The 19,175-nt window shown below is 34.3% G+C and overlaps 1 protein-coding gene across 1 annotated transcript in view; it reads left to right on the forward strand.

Moving 5' to 3' along the window:
• FAM135A (family with sequence similarity 135 member A) overlaps positions 1-19,175 on the forward strand; it is a 120,090-nt gene that overhangs the window by 28,558 nt on the left and 72,357 nt on the right. The gene's annotated exons all lie outside the window — the stretch shown is intronic.

A 19,175-nucleotide genomic window follows, 5' to 3' on the forward strand; every position in this document is an offset into this window, starting at 1 on the left:
TAGTTTCCCTAATGTATGTCATAAAGATGAATAAAAATATTTACTTAATGAACAAATCAAGAAGGCTTTACTGAAGTTGAAAATGAGACCAAACTAGCAATGGATGACAACAAAAAGACATTTGTATTTGTATTACTTAGCAAAGATCAGAAAAGGGTTGAGAATCAGGTTGAAGGAAGCATGCAAAGAAGAAAGAGGCAGAACTATTCAATTCCATTTTACGTGTTTGTTTTTTATACCTGGAAGAATGATCTTCAGACTGAAAAGGATTAAGCAAAAATGGTTATTAAGGAATTGAATCCAAGATAAAACTATTCAGGAAACATTTATTAAGCATCTACTGGATATAGATCACTGTTCTTGGCATTTGAGAGAGTTCAAAGCTTAAATAAGACACGATTTTTGTGTGGGATGAAGTGCTAGACCCCCTTACCCAAATTGACTTTTCTGATGCAACTTCAGATACAAACAGGAAGCCTTTATTTGGTCCTTGCAAGGAGAGGTCCAAACATACCGGCTGAGCAGACTCAGAGCCTTGCAACTCCCATCTCCCAGCATGGTGTGTAGCAGTGAGGTGGAAATGATGAATTGGTTAAATAGCAAAAGACTTGATTTCATTGGATGGACTGAAAAGGATAGTAACATCATGACCAATGGTCAGCAGTGCTTTCTACTTTCTGTGAGTCACATAACTTCCTGAAACTTAGGCCTAGGGTCTGACCTTTTATGCCCTACAGCCCTCTGAGAACGGGATCTCGAGACTTCCTAAAGCTTAGGCTTTGGTTCTGACTCACTCCATCTCATAGACTTTTTGAAAAATCTTCACCTGGTGCCATAGATCTTGACCTTCAAAAGTGCTTATAATCTAATGAAATGTGAAACACAAATGCAATTAACTCTGATAGATAACAATATACCATAACTGCTTCACTTATGGCCTTGAGGCTCTTTTGCCTCATCATGGCATGGGCATGACCCAGAATTTTTAAAGGCTGTGCTGTCAAGATTCAAGTTTTGGTAGAACTACTTTACCTGGAGAGGTTTCGTGTATATGCTCTGGGACAGATTGTATAGTTCTTGTTTGAAAAACAACCTAAGTTCCAAGAGCTGCATCAGCAGATTCATTAAGACAAAAGAAGGTAATTTAAGATATAAACTGTGATCAAGAACTGACAGAATTATCCCTGGGAATAGGGTTACTGCGTACACCATGATAGTTTCTTTTAAAAACTCCCAGAGCAACAGGAAAATAATACAAAATCATTTCAATAAAGTGGATATAAAAGCAATATATATAAAAACCCATCAGATTGATAAAGATGACAAAAAAGAGAAATAGCAGTTTTTAGAAGAACTACAGGAAAACAGATGCTTTTAATTAACTTTTCTTTTCCTTTGTTCTTTACTTCCCTTCCTATTTTGAATTCTGTTCTCTAATTAGTAAATTATACTTGTTTCTTCATTCCCTTTGTCTTTCAGTTTAGTGGATAAACCTTTAACTTCCCCTTCTGTTTCATTTCTCTTGTGTCTTTGTAGATCTTACTCTCCCCTCCAGATTTTCTGTTGTCTTTCGACTTTAAGCTGTCTTTCAATCTTTAGAATATTTCTTCATTAAAGAAGTATTGTCAAATAGATAATTTATATCTTCTATTGTGTATATTAACATGGTAGAAATCACTCTGACCCAGACCTTAAAGAGATCCTACCTCTAGCCCTTACCATGCTATCATCTCTTAATTCTATGTTCTTACTGCCATTCTGATGAAGTTAATGGTATTGAAAAGGTTTGAGAATTGGGGTGGGGAATCCCCTCTGGTTGGGGCAGATACAATTCAAAAGAATTTGCAAACCTGAAATCTGTATGGCAAAAGGGATTTTTATTGATACTGAGAAGCCAGCCTGTTAGGATAACAGACTTCTTAGTCAAAAGATCCTGTTAGGGAGATAACAAAGGTTAACACTGAGAAGAGAATATCTTCCCAATGGGCAAAAGTCCTGGCAGGCAGCTTTGCCAAGAAGAGAGAATCCTGTTTAGGACTTCTGCATAGATTTGTGGGTTTTTATTAGCCATTGAGGTTTGGGCTTTCATTCAAAATTGAATGAGGTTCCCTCAATTGTTGACAATGCCCCGGCTTAGATCTGTAATAGAAAAGAGAATACTTATCTTAGGAGTTTGAGCTACTGGGAGTGGTATGGGACTAATTTTCAACTCAATAGAGGGTGCAACCATATCCCTGGCCAGATCTTCAACTGAATAAGACCACTTAATTGAAAGTTTGCAGGCTTTTCCCAGGGTTTGGGAGCTCTCCAGAAAGGGATCCGATACTTCCAAAAGATCTCAGTTTACTTCAATTCTAGGTGTTGGTTGCCCTTAGAATGCCCTTTTAGGATGGAATTCTTTTTCGGGGAGAGACTGCTCTTTTTTTTTTCTTTTTTTTTTTTTTTTTTAAAGCTGATGCAGTTTCTCTTTGGATGAAGCTCCCCATCTCTACCTACAAAGGCCCACTTCCTCTTCCATGTCATTGTTCTTGGTAAGACCCTTTTCCTTTCCTATTTTATGCTACTGTCCTTCACCTTCCTTTTCTCCTTTCTCCCAGTTCTGTGCATTTATACTATTCTTCTATAATTCCCACTCTTTGAGAGACTAAAGGTATTCTTATCCTTTTCTTATTCATTTATACTTTTGTAAATGTACATCAATTGTATCAATCTTTAATTTCTCTTTCTCTTATACTCTCCCACAAATATATTGTCTCATTTATAGAGATGAAGGATTTAATCCATGTATGGGACAGTAAGAACCACAAAAGCAATCAGAGACCTTTAACAGTAAGAAAGCAAAAAAAAAAAAAAAGGTTTATTATAGTCTCAGAAGAAATGGCATCTCCCATATGACATGATGTTTGTCAGTAAAGAAGTGCAAAGTAAAACTGCAAAATCCAAGATTAAATACCTTGAGTGCAGAAGCCCCCACCCCAATCTGACCTTTTCTCCCATTATTTGGAGGAGTCCTGACTTACATTACAATCAGATTCCAATTGGGGAGATCTAACCCAGAAATAAAAGAATACAAATCAATAATAATAAGCTTTTAACTTAAATTTGCCTAGAGATCTGTAATATAAGCAGATATCTTCAGATAAGAGAATTTAAAACCTTAATCATCTTTTTTAAAAAGTACTTAAAATGCTAATTAAGAGGTGGTTAAAAACACCTGCAACTTTTGGCTATAACTCTGGTTGTTATTATAAAGTTTCAAGTCACAGTTAAAGTATAGTTGAAGGCTGTATTCCCATGATAGTTTCTTTACTCAGTTAATCCCACACAGTCTATAAAAAGTACACTATTACTCTTACTATTTTGCTTCTCCTGATTAAGTTGCTCTTTAAATATTCAGCTCCTTAGATCTTTTTTTCCCCTAAATGGTCCTTTGACCATTTTCTTTTGACCCATTAGTCTTTTTCTTAAAATTGTAGACTTAGAAGCATGAGGAAAAAAAATTTTTTTCCTCAACAAATTGTTCATTATTTACCTGTTTATTTTGGAGTGTTTGCAAGTCAAGTAATGTATTCACTTCTGTTCCAAGTTTTTTAGGAATGCCTTAAATGCTTCCCATGTTGAAAGTCACTGATAAATATTAGGAGCATCTTTGTAGTATATATTATTTTGGATTGCAACTAAATATGGTGTTTTATTCTCTTTACTTTCTTATGACTGCAAAATAATTGTGTTGTTTAAATTGCCTTTCCTTCATATTCTGAAGGTTTTTTCCATGCTGCATATAAATTTAACAACAAATAGTTTGAAGCATGGGTTTTTTTCTTGGGAATGATGCATGGATTTGATCAATGCTTTGTTCTTTACTTAAAAGTTCTGGATAGTTTCCTTGTTACTTACCATTTGGTATCTAGGTTTCTTGATTTGTCATATACTTCTGAGAGATTTAAGTTATCTCTGTGTATTCTGTCTTTAAAATCAATTGCTTTGACTCATGAGAAATAATATTTTCTCTAGGTTATAAGACTAGCAAAATGAAGAGCTAGTAATTCTAAAAAAATGAGAAAAAATAAGAATTATGAACTTTAGGGAGAGCAATTAGCCAAATCTTCAGGACAAGAAAGCAAGAAGCCAAATGAATTAACAGTGAAGAGCACTTATCCATAATATGCTCACTTAGTATTTCTGCTCACAAGTTTCTGTGCTTTGGCACAAAGTAGCTTACTAGTTTGTGCTTTAGGACCCACCCAAGGATTTACTTTTTACTCCAAAGTATCCATCAAAGCACTTGCCTATCTCCTTCCCCCAAAGAACAGTTACAAAATGTAACAGACATCTATACTGCTTACTCATGTGAAGAGGGAGAATCAAACTTCCTTTTACCTGAAGTAGCACCTAGATTAGGGAACCCCAAGGTGACTTTGCTTGGAATCCCCACCGCACCCTCCTCAAATCCCAGAAAAAGCAACAAATGCTGATTAAACCAAATCAGAGAACTAAAGAATTGAAGGAAATTGGGGGAAATGCCTGTGTGTTATACTGTACTGGGCCTAAAATAAAAAAGTCTGAAATGCAACTAAGGCCATTCCAATCCCAAAGCTTACCTGGGCCAGAGACTGAGGTCAGTGAAAAAATAAATTTTGGGGGGTGGAAGGAAGCTAAGACAACAGTGCTGTTCAGCCCTTAGGGAATACCTTATTCAGAGACGAGTGATAGGGAAATATAAGGGGGGACAAAAAGGCTAATTCTGCCACATATTTCAAGAAGAAGAAGATTTAATTAAAAATCTAGCACAAAGGGAGGTGAATCAATAGAGATGTTGGTAGAGAAGATGAGTATAAATGCATCCAAAAGATTACAAATCTCTCCAACTAACTCTTGCAAGATGAAAGAACTTGCTGATGAAACACAGAACCCTGTAAATTTTCAGGATTCCATGGAATTGTGGCAGAAGATTCCACAATCATCAAGAGAGAAATCATAATATTGAGAGAAGTTAAATGCCAGAATTGATGGCCTGAAAAGCTAATAATTAGCAGAATAAAAAAATTTAAATCTTTAGTGTTAAGCCTCTCCAAAGATATGTGAGAGGGAAACAAATGGAGAATACAAGCATACTAAAGTGGAAGGCCGTCTTGAAGAGGAGAGAAGAAAACAATGGGATTAAAAGAACAAATTATTTCTTCATAATTAAAAACCTTTGATTTCAGAATCCGGGTTTCTAAAAAGAGAAAAGTTGGGAAAGAGAACATTCAAAACTTAGTAGACAGCCACTGCAGAGGCTCAGAGAGAAGAAACAGAATGTCATGTGAGAATTAGCAAGTAATAGAACAGTACAATTGAATTATTGTGAAGAGGAGTAAATGTGTTCAAGATTTGAAATATAGGGAAGGGACTAGATTATGAAGAGCTTTAATTACTAGATGGAGGAATTTCTATTTGTAGTTAGAAGTATTAGGGAGCTATTGTAATTTATTCGATAGAGAGATGATAAAGTCATATCTATGCTTTGGAGAAATCATTTAGTAGAGGATGGATTGGAATAAGAAGAGGCTTAAGCCAGAAAGCCTAATTTAAAACTCTGTTAAAAAGTAGTCTGAGATAGAGGTGATGAAGGATTGAATCAATGTAGTAACTATTCAAATGGAGAATGGATGTGGGTGTGTGTTTTTGTGTACACACAAAATGTTATAGAAAAAGAAATTACAAGGTTTGACAAATAATTGGATATGTGGAGATAATGAAAGTAAAGCATCAAGAATAAAGCAAAGATTATGAATCTTGATGACTGGAAACAAAAGTGTATCTTTGAGAGCAATAGGGAAGATGGGAACATCTCAGAAAGAAAAATGTATTCTGTTTTCAACAATTGAGTTCTATTGGACATCCATTTAGAGATGTCAAAAAAGGCAGTTGGTGATATGTGAGATTAGCTCAGGAAATAGATTAGGCCTGGATAAAGTGTCATCAGTATAAAGATGATAATTGAATGGACACTTGAGAGCTAATGAGATCACAAGTAAGATAGTGTAAAAGAAAAGTAAAAGAGTTTTGGGGACATCCTTGGGTTAGTGGACATGAAATAGATGAAAAGGCACATAAGAAACGAAAGAACGTTTAGACAGGAAAACTTAAAAAAAGAAAAAAAAAAAGAAATGTCACAAAATTGAGGAAGAAAGAAAAAGGCCAAAGTGTCAAGATGATAAAAAGAGATGAATGAATGAATGAATGAAAATGCATTTTGCAAAAGCAAAAATGCTTACTACAAACAAACTTCTGAGATAAATGCTGAGGATATAAATAGAAATAAAGACAGTCCCTGCTTTCAAAGAACTCATGTTCTAACAGGCCTTACAAAACCTAGGTTCAGGTGTTAAGTCAGAACGAAGAGGTCCTAAGGAATGAAGTGGCAAAATAGAATAATAATGCATATATTTTGTTTTTTAAATGATATTTTATTTTTTCCTCAATTATATATTAAAACACAATTTTTAACACTTTTTTTTTTTTAAGTTTTGAGTTCCAAATTCTATTCTTTCTTCCCTTCTTTTTTCCTTCCCGTCCCTGTAAGAGTAAGGAATCTAATATGTATTATATGTGTAATCATGTCAGACGTTTCCATGTTAGTCATTTTTTTACAAGAAGACTGGAACACAAAAAAATAAGAATGAAAGCAGGAAAGTGAAAAAAATAGTATGCTTCAGTCTATATTCAGACGTCAGATCTTTCTCTGGAGGTACATAGTATATTTCTATCTTGAATTTTTTTGGGATTATCTTGAATCATTGTATTACTGAAAACAGTCATTCACAGTTCATCCTACAATATTGCTGTTACTCCTTCTATTCTCCTAGTATAATGTTCTACTTCTGTTCATTTCACTTTCCATCAGTTCATGTAAGTTTTTCCAAGTTTTTCTGAAATTATCTTTATTGTCATTCCTTATAGCACAATAACATTCAATCACAATCATATACCATTTGTGTGTGTGTGTGTGTGTGTGTGTGTACATATTTATATGTCTTTGAATTATAAACCTAACAGTGATATGCTTTGGACATAGTTCCAAATTGCTCTCCAATTTGTTGGATCAGTTCACAACTCCACTATCAGTGAAGTAATAAATATTCTTAATTTCTGCTGATAAGTAATGCTTGTTTCTACTGTGGAGCTATTTGTGGCAAGAATTTTATTTGCCTGGTCTCTTAGCTGCTGTGACTGCTAAGAAGCTATAGGCTGTAGCATCTGCAGAATTACTTGCCAAGTTGTACCTCCCCCAAGATTGTTTGTCTTTGGCGCCTGGGCTGGAAACAGAAATGGGGTTATAGAATATTGCTTCTCCCATTGCTTTGGGGATTATCAGCTTGTTGGTAAGAACTGGTTAGCAGTTAGTGATAACAAGGAAAATAAACTCCATTACTTCCCTCATTGGCTTAAAAGCCCAGGCTAGAAGCATAGCTAATCATTCAGGGGTCACTATTTTTTTTTAAATTATTATAACTTTTTATTGACAGAACATATGCATGGGTAATTTTTTACAACATTATCCCTTGCACTCTCTTCTGTTCCGACTTTTCCATTCCCTTCCTCCACCCCCTCCCCTAGATGGCAGGCAGTCTCATACATGTTAAATATGTTGTAATATATCCTAGATACAATATATGTGTGCAGAACCGTACAAATCTCTTGTTGCACAAGAAGAATTGGATTCAGAAGGTAAAAATAACCTGGGAAGAAAAACAAAAATGCAAACAGTTTGCATTCATTTCCCAGTGTTCCTCTCTGGGTGTAGCTGATTCTGTTCATCATTGATCAATTGGAACTGAATTAGATCTTTTCTTTGTCGAAAATATCCACTTCCATCAGAATACATCCTCATACAGTATTGTTGTTGAAGTGTATAATCTCCTGGTTCTGCTCATTTCACTCAGCATCAGTTCATGTAAGTCTTTCCAAGGCTCTCTGTATTCATCCTGCTGGTCATTTCTTACAGAACAGTAATATTCCATAACATTCATATACCACAATTTACCCAATCATTCTCCAACTGATGGGCATCCATTTATTTTCCAGTTTATAGCCACTACAAAACAGGCTACCACAAACATTTTGACACATACAGGTCCCTTTCCCTTCTTTAGTATCTCTTTGGGGTATAAGTCCAGTAGTAGCACTGCTGGATCAAAGGGTATGCACAGTTTTGGGGCATAATTTCAGATTGCTCTCCAGAATGGTTGGATTCGTTCACAACTCCACCAACAATGCATCATGTCCCAGTTTTCCCACATCCCCTCCAGCATTCATCATTTTTTTCCTGTCATCTTAAGGGCTCACTATTAATCTGAAAGCCTTTAGGTTCAGAATCTTGGACTATCTTTCTTTTGGAGTCTGGTTGTGATAATATAAGTGGTGTGAATTTCCTGACACATAGTACTTCTTTTCTCTCTCTCAAAGTGCCTTACTGCTTTAGCTGAACTGGTTTGTTGTTCTGTTAGGTGGTTGAGAGACTGTTCTCTTTTCCATAGAAATTGCTTTAAGCAGGCTAAAGAATTTGAGGATTGAGAAGTCATTTGATTTGGCAGTTAAGATATCATTGGTAACTTTGGAGAAGGCAGTTTCAATTGATGTGGCTGGAAGCCACAGTGCAGAAAGTCTAGAGGAGATTGAGAGCGTCAGAAGAGGCAATAAGTGCTTACTTTTTCAAGTTTGTTAGTTGAAAAGGGTGGGGAGAGATGTAGCATGATAATTTGGCCATAATAGGATCAAGTGAGGATTCTGTAAGGCTGGAGTGGACTTGGATATGTTTGTAAATAGCAGAGAAGACGACCTGCTAGAGAAGGGGACTTTGCCTTGACAAATTCCATGTTTTCTGACTCAAACAAAGGAGGAAATCATATGTGATACTGTCATTTTGATGTGAGATTAGGAAGAAGGGAAAAGGGAGTTTGTAACAGATGACCTCGAGGTAACATGAGATGAAGTTCTTAGCTGAAAAAGGGTGGGAGTGGGGGAAAAAGAGATTTGGAACACTACCTTTGTTCAATAGGCTATACCTTGTTGCAATTAGGAGCCAGTTACAATTAACTAGCATAAATTGTACTACACAGATTAGTGATTTCCTCCAATTCTATTTAGCAATATGTGAATGAATAGGAGGCAGATGGTGGAAGTAATCCAGAATTGGAGTTGAGCAAAACATTATAATCGGAAAAGAATTTGAGAATGGAGAATAGGATAGAATTGAATTAGATTATCAGGAGATTGATATTGGAAGGGATGAAAGAATAGCCAAGACATGGGTTGTGTTAAGGAAGTCATAATAAGAATGAAGAATAGATTTAGGAGGAATATAACATAGGAAGAAATGGAAATATAATAGATTATGATCAGATAAAGAAATTTTGGAATTCTATAATATGGAAGTGTTATGGATCATGGATTTGTGTTACGGGAAGATCAAAATCCCTATTTGTAGTAACTGAGATAGGATGAAGAGAATAGTTCATGGGAATCAAGTAAATTGAGAAACTAGGAATATTAGTATATTTTATATGTAGTATATTTCATATACTATATAAATATATATTTGAGAGAACATCAGTATATATATCACATTTGTATATATGTTAAAATCCTTTAGAATGAGACAGAAGTTAGCATAGAGAGAAGATTGAATCAGTCTCTGAACTCATTAATAAAAGAGAAAAAAAGGAAATAAGGAAAATATATTTAGTACATGTCTTATCTACTTACCTTCATTCAGAACATGTAAGGAATTTACATATCTGTAAGAGAAATAATATGCTTCCTAGTTGAACAGTGATCAGATGACATGAATATATAATTTTCAAGGGGAAATATGGTTAGCCACATGAAAAAGAATTATTAGTTGTCTTATTAATAGGAAGTTATATGGGGAAATGATTACTGACAACAAAGACAAGTTTGTTTTGGGTAAGATGGGCAAAGCATGACATTTAGACTGGAATAGACATTACAACAGTGACTATAGGGAGTTGATGTCTAAGATAGTAGAGATAGTAAGAGAACTTTTTTTAATTGGCTTTGATTAATCCAGGACACCAGACCTAGATGAATAATAACTTCAGATATTAAAAAAGTGATTGAGCCACTATTAGTGACATTTAAAAGAAAATGGAGAATTGAAAAGGTTCCAGTCTTAGAAAAGAACAAATGTTATCCTCATTTATTTACACACACACACACACACACACACACACACACACACACACACACACAGTAGTAGAGGAGGGAGGAAGGAATTGCCTAAAGTCATCAAGAATTGAGTTTGACTTCAATTCCTGGTAAATTCTAGAATGCATTTTTAAGGAAATGATGAAATAGAGAAGAAATGTGGTGATCACAAAAAGCTAACATTAATTTTGTAGCAACAATTTTTTAATATTAGATCAGTAGAATAGTGTAAATGTAGTTTATCTGCATTTTAGTAGAGCATTTGATTTTTTAAAAAAATTCTATTCTATTCTTATTTGAGGGGAAAAAAAAACAACCAGTAGGGTGTGGGCTTAACCAATAATATAACAACTGGATTCAGAACTACTTAAATAATTACTTTTAGAATCTGGCCATTACTGGCTTGACTTAAGCTTCAACAAAGGTCTTCAGTGTAATAATGTCACTGTAATGTAGTTCTCTCTGGCTGCTTAACATTTTATCAGTGTCTTAGATAAAGGAATATTGTGTTCTAATCCATTTTTATAGTGATACAAAGTTGAGAAGAATAGCATAATGATAACAATTGGAATCCAAAAAGATCTTGACAGAATAGAACATTGAGCTCAATGTGATAAATGAAATTTAAGAATTGTAAGCATAAAGTTGAAAAATTTAATGGAAAAGAAGTGATTAAATTGCTATTTTAATTTACAAGTTTAACAATGGTAACACACACAAAAAAATTCTATGTTGGACTTAACTAAGAGAAGTTTTAGGTTCCCAGGGTCTAGAAAAGTGACTGTTCCACCATTTTCTAATTCCCACATTCTGGGATCCCACATTTGAGAAAGGACATTAATAAAGTATGCGGCATCACAGAAGGGATTATAAGGATATTGATAATCAGAAAAACTTTCTTATGGTTATAACTGTCTAGAATTGGAATAGGTTATTTTGAGAAGTTGCAGTACTTCTCACTAAAGTCTTCAAGTAGAGACTAGATGACCACTTGGAGATGTTAAAGAGGAAATTCTACAAGGGTGAACTCTCAGGTATCTTCTAGCTCCAAGGCTTTCATTCTGAGAAAAATTAAGATCCTTTTAAAGATAACAACTTAAATAAAAAATTTTTGCAAAAACTGTCACAAGGTGAAAGAAAGGAAAAAAGACTTCCAACATTTTGGGTGGACCCCTTATGGTGAGTATCAGAGAGAATATGAACAAAAGTCACACAGGTAAGACAGATATTGATGAGCTTGAGCTACATAATGGTTATTGATTTGGAAAGTCATATGAAATACAGTCTGAATCACAAAACTTATGGTACCCTTTTGTCATATTATTCCATATTAACTTAAATACTAGGAAGAAGGGGGGAAAGCATCTATCTATAAATATGTTGTTTTAATAATGAAATTTTGATAGCAATTATTATGTCTAGTGATTCAGCTTTAGATGTCTGAAATAATTTTTGAAGTGTGTTATAATAGTGAAGTCAGAAAGACTTGTTTTCAAATCTCTCTGATTCTTGGGTTGCATTGGGAAAGCTACTTAATCTCTCTCAGCCTTAGTTTCTTCATTTCTAAAATGGGGATAGTAATACCTACCTTACAGGTTTATTGTGAGACTCAAATGGGATAATGTGTTGTACATTACTTGGCAAATTTTTGAATGATTTATATATGTCAGTCATTCAGAGAATGGATAAATAGATTATATAATGGATCATTAGGACACCATCAAAATTATAAATTTGAAAAATACATTGGTAAAATGGAGTATGTGTTGTAATCCTAAACAAAATTATCAAAACCAGATTTGAACTTTGATTCCAGTACCCCAACTTACCTTTGATCTCATAATATGAAATCTTTCCTCTAATGATGTACATCACAAGTTGTCTATTTTGTACTACTTTTCATATCCTTCTATAAATTCACCACAGGGATCTACCCTTAGTATCCTGAGCTCTAGTTCCACATCATCTATTAGCTGTTTTGAACTGACTGTTCTGGAGACATAATTAGACTTAGCATGTCAAACTGCAGCTCATTATCTTCTCCCCTCTTCTTCCTCCTCCACACTTCTCCACTGTGATGAAAGTACTACCATCCTTCCAGTTACCCAAGTTAACAACCTCTAAATAATCCTTCACTCCTTATTCTGACACCCTACATATCCGTTCAGTTGTCCCTGAAGAGATTAACTCCCACTGTTCACATCGCCATCAGTTCAATATGCTGATTATTTGCCATTAGCAGTAACCCAGGAACAGCAGTATTTTTCAAACCAAGAGTCTTACTTTCAGCCCATCTCTCACAGATATCACACAAGGAAGCAACCATAATAGAAATTTAACCTGCTAGTTGTTTTTGAAAATACTGCCTCCTTAAACAGAAGACCTGAAAGCTTTTAAGATAAAAGTCCTTGGCCCCATTAAATGGTTCAACACCAGAAACAGATGAGATTGCCATCTACTTTGTCATTGTTCTCTAGTAATCCAATGAAGAATTTCCATTATTGTAGCTGAAACCTCTTAAATGTGTTGTCTGCTTTTATTAGTTTTTTGACACTCTTAAACAAAGGATTGCCTTGATTTTATATTTGTATCTCCAGTGCTTAGCATTGTTTTCTCCACAAAGTACTTAATGAATGCATCTTTATTCATTTATCAATTCATTTATTTATTTCTACATTCAGTGAAGCATCAGTGGAGGATTTTATGAAGGACCATGTACATAGTCGGTGCTTAATAATTGTTTGTTGGATCATATAGATAAATCTCTTTTATAAGAGATAGTATTTCTTGAAGACACTATTTTGCACAAATCAAAGAAATAGAAAATATGGATAGGATAGAATATGTAAGATTCTATGGAATTATATGTAGAAGATATGTAAAATATATTCAGAGTAATCAAATTAGTTTGATTGAATTTGTTATGTAGGAAGTATTGAGAGATTAGGTTGGAATGGTAGGTTAGAATCATATGTAAAAGAATATGAATGGCAGGTAAAGGAGTTAAAAACATTTGGATAAAATTAACCCAGCTATTAAAAATGTATAAAGTTTTTATTAAATTATTTCTTTTTGAATAACAAACACAATGTTTCTAAATGTCATATAAATTGTCAATTCTGATGGGAAGGAGCTATAGTGATTTTGCAAGATAAATGTAGTTGTATCATAGTGTTCTTCAATATCAGTATTGGCTGTAAGATAAAATCAATAAGAATGTGGCTTATTTTTTGCAGCTGCTTCTTGGCTCAGCCGCATTTGTTGAATGAGAAATAAAAATAAGAAAAAGACTAGCTTCTCAACTCTCTGAGATGTAATTTTTTTAAAAGTCTTTATCAACCTCTTCTGACATTTTTTTCCAGTAACATTTCCCTGAAATTGCTTTAAAATAATTTATTCCTAATTTTAAAATGGAAGTCTTAGAAATGAAAATTAAGTAAAAATTATATTTTACAGACAATTTTTGAAGAGGAATCTATTTCTGTTACTATTGATATTACATGGATTTAATGCATGCTCCTTACTTTACTGACAAAATTGAGGTCATTTACTATCATCTCTACTTCTTGTCATCTTAAAACCCTTTGTGATCATTCCTCCCTTTCTTTTCCTTTCAATCTCTAATGAGGTAATTATCAATCCATGGTGTGTCCTTTCATATTTGCCCTTCATCTCATCCTCTTCTAATCTTCAGCGTATTACCCCTCCCCAATCAATTTTCTCTCTCTCCTTCTATCTATTGGCTCTTTCCTTTTTGTCTTCAGATAACCCAGATCTACTCTAACTTTTAAGAAACTTAGCCAGTTTTTCCATGCCCATAAGATGTCATGCTATATATAGTTCTTCCTATTCTCAGGCAAACCCCTAAAAATAAGGTTTCTACATTCCCCACCTCATTTTGGTCCCCTCTCAATCCTTAACTCTTTGGGATTTTTCAGCTTCATTATTCAAATGAAACTGTTCTATCCAAAGTTACCAAGTGATCTCAAATATTGATTTTTTTTTCTTCTCATTCTTCTTGATCTCTGCGATATTTGATACTGATGACTGTCCTCTCTTCCTAGATTCTTTCCTCTCTGAATTTTCCCGACTCTAACTCTTGGTTCTCCTACCTAACTTGTTCTACTTTGCTAAATCATCATCCATCCCACACATTTTTTCACACTTAGATTAAACCAAAGATTCTGTCCTTAGTTCTTACTTTCTACCCTTTCTCCAGAACCTCACCACATTTCAGTGGACTTCTTGGGGTTGCATCCTTAGCTCCACTGCTTTTCTGAACAAATATACCATTTTCTCCTTTTTTCTACAGGATATAGAATTGTTTTGTATTCTTCAAATTTCTTTCCTTTTCTATTTGAAGGTCTTTTTCCCAAAGGCTAACAGAACGTTTTGAAATAAATTTTGAATTGAATTGTTAAATTTAACCATTTTGTGTCTTACCATTTTCTGCCTTACTTTTATGTTGTTTTTCTTTTCCTACAAGTGATCTGTGAAATCTTTGAATTGGGATTTCATTGCTCAAGTTTGGAGCATTTTTCTTTTATTCTTTTATTATTTCCTTCATTACATTGTTAAGATTTTTTTTATTTCTATACATTTTTGAGTTCATTGTTTTGCTTGCTTAGTAAATATGTTTTATTTTAATTTTATTGGTGTTTTTGCTTCTCTTTGAGGCAGTTCTTCACTTCTGTGTATTAACATTCCCAGGCTGTTTGCTTTTTTGTTTCTTTGGTGAGGTTTGATATTGCAAATGGGAGTTTTTCTGTTCTGATCATTATTTTTGCTGTGCAATTCTATTCTACTAATTTTTATTTCTCTTTTAAGCCACTCAGGAATAGTATGTTTTATGTAATTTCATGTTCTCCTCAAATTCCACAGGGCCCAATGTCTCATCAAGTGTTGGACATTTTCCTTTATTTTGAAGTATTTATTCATAGACATACAGTATTCACAGATGTCTGAACTTGTTTACTAGATCTAGAAGCCACACAATTTCTACAATAGGATGAAAGCTCCTTGCAGGAAGGAGATATTTGATTTTCAATCTTGTATCTTTAGCACCCAGTAGTGCTCCTTGAACTAGTCAGTAAGTGGTAGGTATATTATGGGATAGAAAACAGAATTTAGATATGATGGGGGTATGAGATACAGTCAGATTCTCCCCACAATGATGGGATACTACCTATGAAGAGGTAAAATAGACATCAGGATCGGTAAATAGAGATTAAGCAAAGCAATAAATTGTAAAAAGATTATCATGAAGACATCCATCTCAGATTACAAAGTTTTGCTACTATGTGAATTAATAAGGGAAAAACTTAATTCCCTAGTGAAACTCATAGTTAACCAGGAGGAAGAAGTCTCTAAAGGGAAGACACTGTGAGGTGAAAGAGAGTATCTCATCATGGGTTTAGTCCTGAAAAAGAAGTATGACAAGTGAGGTTGGCACAGATATTGTCAAACAGGATGAAGGAAGGCGTGACATATCTTTTTATGATAGCTCTAACCAGTCACTGTGAGTCAAGGAACTGGCTAAACAAAGTTCCTGACCAGGGGACAGCTAGTTGATGTAGTGGATAGAACACCAGCCCTGAAATCAGGAGGATCTGAGTTTAAATCTGGCTTCAGACACTTAACACTTCCTAGTTGTGTGACCCTGGGCAAATCCCTTAATCTCAATTGCCTCAGGCCCTCCCCCTAAAAAAAAAGTTCCTGACCAAGAAGCCAGTTCTTCCTCTGTATTCAGTATGTGTGTTGCCCATGATCATAACCGCTTCTCATGAGAATTGCTGAATAAAGGATTCTTCTCTCTCTAAGAGAACATTGGTTGTAATATTACTCTTAAACCAGCTTGAAGTTGGGGAAGTAGCTCATCCTGTGCTTATTCCCTAACCTGCAGAGTCCACAAGATCTTTTGATAACAGGAGTTAGCAAGGAAATGGGTACTCTTTATTTACATGCTAGTTATTGCTATTTATTTCATGGGCTCAAGCAATTACAATGCAGAGTCATAAATGAATGAGTGGCTTACAAACAGAATAGTCTAAGAAAATTAGCTTTCTTTTCTCAGCTCTTTTATGTATTTGATTATAGGTAATCATGGTCAGATGAGCTCCTTCCTGATAAGGGAAGAGAATAGATTTCAAAGACCACATTACTACCACCAAATGATAGAGCAACGGGGCATGTGACTCAAAAAATATATTGGGATTATAGGTGGTATTGCAGATTGTCTGAAAAGAATTTGTTGGGTTAGACCTCCAAATCAAGGGTTTAAAGATTTTATTATGATTCTAAGATTGGGCCAAATTCATTAGGAGTTTGAGGGGTGTTAACAATTAACAAAGGGAAAGATGAGTTCTCTAGCAGAAATCACAATTGACATGGAGGAAGCTGCCATTAGGCATGGGCAAGTGAGGGATTACGCCATTGACTGATGGGCTAAATCCCTAAAGAAATTTAGGGGAAATACAGTAACCATGGGGTTATGATGATTTTTGTCGATGCAAAGAAATCTACTTAGAATTCTAATAGAGATGTCCTCCTGAATTGGGACTGTAATAAAGGTCCACTTGAACAGATGACCTAATCAAACTCAAAAGTTCCACTTATAATCCTATCAGCACTCCTTCCTGTTAGGCTTTCAGATTGTTTATAGTAATTCAGATTCTCTTCAGATGCTACTCCTTGCAACCAAAGATCAGGAGGTCTTATTCAACCTCCATCAGAAATAAAAAACACAGATTAACTACATTATACTGTACAACAACCTTTTGTTGTTACAGGAAATTCCCACTACCAACGTAGGTTGGCACTATCTGCAATTTATAGTCCTAGAAACTTGCCTAACACCGAGTGTAATTGAAAAAGTTTGTTAGATCCTTTTGGCAATAATAGATCTGTTTCTTCATTGTAAGGTAGTGTTATTTGCCTTGCTAAATGTTATTCTAAAAATAGAGATTTTTAGATGAAATATTTAGAATGAGTGTTCTAATCATATAAATTAATAGTTTAAGGAAGGTTTCTTTTTAGTCATAAAGAAAAAGGAAAATTGCTTTTGGCCTACACTAGGGATTCTTAACTTGAGGACTAATGTTTGCAGGGGTGGGGGAAGAAATGTTCCATTTCAGAGAGAATCTTTAAATTTGGATAGAAAAAAAAAATTAGTTTTACTTTCAATACTTCTAACTGAAATTTATCATTTGCTTTGTTCATTCTGTGAGGGGATCCATAGTTTTTACCAAGCTGCTTTTTTAAAAAAGTAATAAAATCCTGTCATACTTCAATTAAATTTGTGTTTCTTTTTAAATTTCCAAATTTAAAAGTGAAAAATTGTTTTAAAATAGAGATGTGGAAATTCTTTTGCTCCATAAATCTGTTCATTTTATCTAAATGCCTACTTTTTTTTGTAAATTCTTAATATTGAAAACTACAATGTAAAATGGTAAGAAGAAAAATTACAGGTTTTTAATTAATACTAGCTCCCATACTCACTAGCTTTGTGACCTTGGTCCATAACATTCATATACCACAATTTATCCAACCATTCTCCAATTAATGGGCATCCATTCAATTTCCAGTTTCTAGCCACTACAAACATAAATAAGTGAATATTTTACAATGAGAATATGTGAAAGCACAGACAATTCTGGTACTTTACTTTTTGTCTTTGATTTTTTTTTAATAGATTTTCTCTATTAGTAATAAGCAATATGGATGACTAGTTTATTTTGACAGAAAGATAAGGATGAAAGAATTAGCATTTTTCACCAAAACCATTTGGTATTGGCTAAGAAATAGACTAGTTGATTAGTGGAATAGGTCAGGTTCCCAGGACAAAATAGTCAATAACTATAGCAATCTAGTGTTTGACAAACTCAAAGATCCCAACTTTTGGGATAAGAATTCACTATTTGATAAAAACTGTTGGGAAAACTGGAAATTAGCATGGCAGAAACTAGGCATGGACCCAAATTTAACACTGTGCACCAAGATTAAGATCAAAATAGATTCATGATTTAGGCATAAAGAATGAGATTATAAATAAATTATAATGAACATAGGGTAGTTTATCTCTCAAACTTGCGGAGGAGGAAGGAATTTGTGATCAAAGAACTAAAAATCGTTATTGATCACAAAATAGAAAATTTTGATTTTATCAAATTAAAAAGCTTTTGTACAAACAAAACTAATGCAAACAAGATTAGAAGGGAAGCAATAAACCGGGAAAACATTTTTACAGTTAAAGATTCTGATAAAGGCCTCATTTCCAAAATATATAGACTCTATAAGAAATCAAGCCATTCTCCAGTTGATAAATGGTCAAAGGATATGAACAGACACTTTTCAAATGAGGAAATTGAAATTCTTTCTACTCATATGAAAGTGTTCCAAATCACTATTGATCAGAAAAATGCAAATTAAGACAACTCTGAGATACCACTACACACCTGTCAGATTGGCTATGACAGGAAAAGATAATGACAAATGTTGGAGGGGATGCAGGAAAACCAGGACACTGATGTATTGTTGGTGGAGTTTTGAATAGATCCAGCCATTCTGAAGAGCAATCTGGAATTATGCCCCAGAAATTATCAAACTATGCATACCCTTTGATCCAGCGGTGTTACTACTGGGCTTATATCGCAAAGAGATGTTAAAGAAGGGAAAGAGACATGTAGGTGCCAAAATGTTTGTGGCAGCCCTTTTTGTAGTGGCCAGAAACTGGAAATTGAATGGATGCCCATTAATTGGAGAATGGTTGGGTAAATTGTGGTATATGAATGCTATGGAATATTATTATTCTATAAGAAATAACCAGCAGGATGAATACAGAGAGGCTTGGAGAGACTTACATGAACTGATGCTAAGTGAAATGAGCAGAATCAGGAGATCATTATACACTTCAACAACAATACTGTATGAGGATGTATTCTGATGGAAGTGGATATCTTCGACAA

The sequence above is a fragment of the Antechinus flavipes genome, chromosome 4, assembly GCF_016432865.1.
Source record: "Antechinus flavipes isolate AdamAnt ecotype Samford, QLD, Australia chromosome 4, AdamAnt_v2, whole genome shotgun sequence".
Taxonomy (NCBI): Eukaryota; Metazoa; Chordata; class Mammalia; order Dasyuromorphia; family Dasyuridae; genus Antechinus; species Antechinus flavipes.